This window comes from Athene cunicularia, assembly GCF_003259725.1.
Source record: "Athene cunicularia isolate RWA chromosome 12 unlocalized genomic scaffold, athCun1 chr12_part1, whole genome shotgun sequence".
NCBI classification, from domain to species: domain Eukaryota; kingdom Metazoa; phylum Chordata; class Aves; order Strigiformes; family Strigidae; genus Athene; species Athene cunicularia.
In genome coordinates, this window is record NW_020799116.1 from 22217131 (window position 1) to 22222429 (window position 5299).

General features: G+C 38.7%; 1 protein-coding gene across 8 annotated transcripts in view; it reads right to left on the reverse strand.

Moving 5' to 3' along the window:
* The window catches only part of IQSEC1 (IQ motif and Sec7 domain 1), a 273968-nt gene that overhangs the window by 149151 nt on the left and 119518 nt on the right, over window positions 1-5299 (reverse strand). The gene's annotated exons all lie outside the window — the stretch shown is intronic.

The following is a 5299-nucleotide window of genomic DNA, read 5'->3' on the forward strand; positions in this document are numbered from 1 at the left end:
ATGTGTATAAGAGACAGGGAGCGGGTCGCTCTCATTCTGGCGCGGCAGGAGTCCCCATTTCATTTCTGTCCTTCATGAAAGGCACCGGCCGCGCTCCACCACCTCCCCGCGTCGTCCCTTCGCCCCACGCCGCCGGGCGCCTCCACTCCCAGGAGCTCGCCCGGCCCCGCGGACAGCCCTCAACTGCCACCTGGCAGGGAACGGTAACTGGAGAAGCCTTCCACAGCAATTCATCATTTTTTAAAAAGTTGTTGTTGAATAACAAGTGTCCTAGTGGAGACCGACCAATTGTTATGTCCAGTTTGCTGTTAAATTTACTTTCCCAGAAACTATAATACGGGCATTTCTCTTTCCACTGAGTTTTTGAAAATCACCCAGAGCAAACATCTAGGATATAGCCTGCACTAGTATCAACAAGGTATAGCAACTTAAGATTTCTGACAGATACAACAACAAAGCCAAAACCAGAACGTGAAGAAATACTTAAAAAGATTCTGGGACTTGGACAGGTGTTTAAAAAAAATAATTAACAGAGTTTAAAAAAAATATTAAAAGAAAACCAAACCCCTGAGGCTTAACCAGAGGCTCCTTTTTCATGTAGGTGCAACTAGTTCCCCAAGTGCCTGGATAAGCAGCTATATTTAGGGATCCCTTTGGTTTCTGGTTTTACTCATTGTCACTGCTCAGTTACACAAGTGCCTTGCAACTTCTTAGAAAACTGGTTTGTCTAAGTTTATTTTAAATGACACGATAAATATATTTGAGTGAGAATTGGCAGTTTCTGTAGTGAAGTAAAGAAATAGGTAAACTATGCCTAGACAAAATTTAAAAATGTTCATGTCACACTTCATCTGGTATTTCCCTAAAAATACATTGTACAGTATAGGGTGAGTGGTGGAAATGAACAGATCATGAGAAAAGCAACTTGCATGAAAAAGCATGGACATTTGATTTGGGCCTTAAAAAAAATAATAATTCTTTTAAAGATTCTCTTTAAAATAATCAGTTGTCTGTGATGCCTGCATTTACTCACTGTGATTCCTTTCAGAACAGCAACAGAGCTGGTACTGTTGCAGTGTTTCGTAAGAAAACATTATGGCTTACTTTTGAGAAGCAAGTCCCCTAACAATATTAAATACTGTCAAAGTTCAAGACCATTTTTCTTTGCAAACTCTTATTTCCCTTGGGCTTCACTAGCTTGGCAATTTTCAAGACAGTGATGCCACCATGCTAAGAGTATTTAGATGTTCATATCAAAATCTTCCAAGCCAAGCTTTTCACCCCTAATACCAGCCCCTGTTTTCCAGGGATAGTTTTATCTGAAGAGGAACTGAATGAAAGGCCCTTGAGATCCAGTGACTCCTGGCAAGCCCCAGCCTTCCCCAGTCTCCCTGGTGCTGTCTCCTGGCTTGGGCTGGGCTGGTCCATTACAAAGGTATACTGCCAAGTGGGTAACACGGAAATCCCTTTCCCTTTATTTCCAAAACCAAACAAATAGAAAAAAAAAAAAAAAAAAAAAAAAAGAAAGGTTTGAATTTTCCCTACTGGAACATTCTTTTGAATTTCTTGAGATTCTTTTTTTTTTTTCTTTAAAAAAAAAAAGAAGCAGCAGCAAGGAATGCCTTGACTCATAACCAAGAACAGCTATCCTCAAGATCAAGGAAGGAAAAGGGGAAAGCCATACTGAGACAATCAAGCTCAAGAGACACCATCCAAAGACTTGATCCTGAAATGAGACATTTCTGAAGACTTATCCTTTCACATTACAAAACAAATTATTTTCTTTTCTATATCATACCCTTTCCAGAAAAACTAACAAACAAACAAACAAAAAAACCCAACCCAGCAACAACAAAACGCTATTTGTCACCTTATTTACTTCTAAAATACTGGACTTCAGTGAGTAGAAGCTATGTACCCATGAATTTTCTGAGAGCAACCAACACTGATTATACTGCACTGCATGCAGAGAAAATGCTAATTAGGACTTTTGCAAATGAAAAGCACCATGCTCTCAACACGTTCTTCATTTTTACTTGTCTTCCAGAGGAAAACAACAAAGAAAATTAAGCTTCATCTCACGCTCACCCTGGATATAGAACTAGTTCTTTCAGAAAGGCATTTACCGAAACCTTTGACTTAGAATTCCCAGGCCTAAGTAGAGTAGGAATTTTGGACGTGCTGCAGCTTCAACACTAGTACCGTAAGCAAGCAGTTCACTGAAAATTTCTATAGTCATTTAAAGTTTTGCTATGCAGAGGCAGCTCTGGCAGAAGTGCACTGAAGCCTCTGACAAGTCTTTCAAAAACAGCCACTAAAAAAAGGGGCAAGTGAAAAATCGTACAGTACACCAATTCCTTTTTAGGGATGGTTGTCTTGTCAACCCATGAAGCCCTGAGGCTGAAGTAACGCAATCCACTGATGAAGAAAAGTGTTGTATAAAATAACCCCAGCATGATGTCCATGCCTGCTAGACTTACCAGTATACTGATTTCATATGTTGGGGTTGGGGAAACCAGGAAAACCGACTTGTCTAGCTACATAATCTTTAGCCCTTCATAAAATACGTAACTTGAATGACTGTTATTTACTTACTTACACCCTTATTGTGACACACCAGGAACATTCCTGAAAAATATTTCACTTGCCCAGAAAAGCAGAGTACCTGCCTACTTACATGGAGTACAGAAATTGTAAACCTGCAGCAAGAAAACTGTTTTCCATGAGCCTTTCATGACTCCAGGGTGAAATATGCCAATAGCCACACACAAAAACTAGCGATTCATACATTGTGGAGCACAGGAATATCATGAGACCAAGATAGTGTGGTTCTTGTACTAATTCCACAATACCCTGGTGCACACATTAAAAAGTGGGGATCATACAAGGAACACATACAAGGTGTACAAAACAAAACAAGACACTGTGCAACCGAACAGATGCTGCTGAACTAGTTCCTGGGAGGCTTAAAGGCCTCACTGCTCACAGAATACAAAGGTCCTGTACATTGGGTCCCTTTCTTGATACTGGAAATCAAATAGTCTTGACATGCAAGTTGGTGGGAAAATTTCCTGGGTTGCTCATACAAAGAATAAGGGAGACTTCCATGTTAAGGCTCTGGCAAACCAGATCTCTCTTCCTGGCCCTCTTGTGCATTTCTGGGTTCCATTTCAGCAAGAATCCTTTCCCAGCCAGAGAAATGAAGAGCCGTGTTCACAGGGAGCTCTCGGGCTCTGCTGCACCGTTGTGACACCGAGGCATGTTGGTGACATGCTTTACAGAGATGCTGCCCAGAGAATCAGGGAAGTAAAATCAAGCTCTTTTCCCCCTCTCTTTAAGCAAAGGGAAGCTCTGCTGCCTAAAAAAGCTCCAGTAACTCAAAACAAAGTTATTTTTCTTCAAACAGCTCTCAGATTTATGCACTCCCCCACAGATGAATATTAATCATCATTTCATACTATCCTTAATTTTTGGTTATTAAGCCTCCGAGTTACCAACATTTCATGAAGTAGAATAGTAAGAAATTTGTTGTTCTCTTAATGCTGAATGTCTTCATGTCTGTTCTCTAAACTCATAGCAGCACTAGTTGATCAATTTGTTACAGAAGACAACAAATATGCCAAAAATACCTGCAAAACTTAAATAGTTAAACTTCTGGATCATCTGAAACAGGTCTGGTAATACAACACTCGAGAAGGCCCACATTAAGATTTAGATAGTAGGAAACAAAATATTTTCTGATACCAGCTGAAAGCTGACAGTCCCACTCAAAATATCCAAAATAAATACAATACTGTGTAGACTATGAAATAAACTGTGCAAAACAAAATATACATATATAGCGTGTCAATTTGTACAGATTTTTCTTTTTATAATGGACATAAGCAAATTTTTCACATCAGCCCTTACTCGTTACAGCACTGGGCTTTCCTCTGATCTCACAACTGTGTAACTTTCAAATTGAACCTACAGAATCCAAGTGCAGTCTAAATAAATCCAGGGGAAACAAATGGATCTGTCTGATGGGGAATCTACATACAGCTGAAATTTAACAAAATCAGAAGTCTGGATCACAGTGTTCCAGAGCAGGTGAGAACTAGCAGAGTGGTTCTTTGAGAGCAAACTTACCTTCTTGATGCAGACATGAACTTAGTGAGCAAAATGCAAGAAAAGTAGCCTGACTAGAAAATACTAACTGCTTGACAGGACACTGGATGGGTTCATATTAACTGGTACATGCCATTTTATGGGTCATTCATGGGCAAATTTTTGCTCAACAGGTTCATGAGAACACATTCAGTAACAAGAAGTTGACTACTAGCTTTCATTTTACATAAAAATAATAGCCTTAATTCTGTTTAATGACATCTCCAGAACAGGCTTATTAAACCTACTGAAGACGACTTAAGAATTTACATGCTGTTTCTTCCATAATTATTTAACCCTAGGAAAAATTCACTTGGTTAGCTGACATAATCTTGAAATTTCTTTAATGTCTGTTTTAGTCTATGACTGTTTTAGTCTAGAGTTGTTAAACATCATAAAATTATTCCATTTGTAGTTAAAAGCAGCATTTTTACATCCTCATCTGGTATCTCCCAGATATTATTTCATGCCAATTCTCAAAATTCAAAAGGACTTACTGCATGCAAGTACATTTATTTCCAAATAACCCTTTATAAAGGCAGCTCTGTAAAAAAATGTACAAATATTCTCAAGATTATCTGTTTGAATTAGTTTAGAAAATGTCTGAGCACAGAGGTTTTATAAAAGTGAATGGGATAGAGAAGAAAGTCTCAAAATCTCTTATAATTTACAGGTTCATTTTTTTTTTTTTTCTAAAAGAAGGTAGAAGATAAGCTATTACAAAACTATTGTTTGAAATATAAAGAAGCTCAATCAAGGATTCCATACCAGCCTGCATCTCTCTGTTGCAGGCTTAAGAAAGCATTACCCACTGAATGCATACTAATGAGAGCTAATGCCACTCAACACATACACTGTGTATTAAACTTTCTGGTTTGTGAGGCCGTGCAGCAATGGCAGGGGCCATACTGGTGGATATGGTCACATGGTCTTATTTTATTGAAAACAGTTTAAAACAAGGCAATAGTCATGTTTTTGTGATTCCATAGCAACTCAAAATGATTCAGCCACTCTCTAGAAGACATGTCCACTCTGTGCAACTAAACCTACTCAAACAATATTGTCTTTTGCTTTTCCCATCAAGCATTAAAATTCAGCCTTTACATCTATTTAAATCTTCCCCATCTTTCTCACTAATATTCCCCCCCCCCCC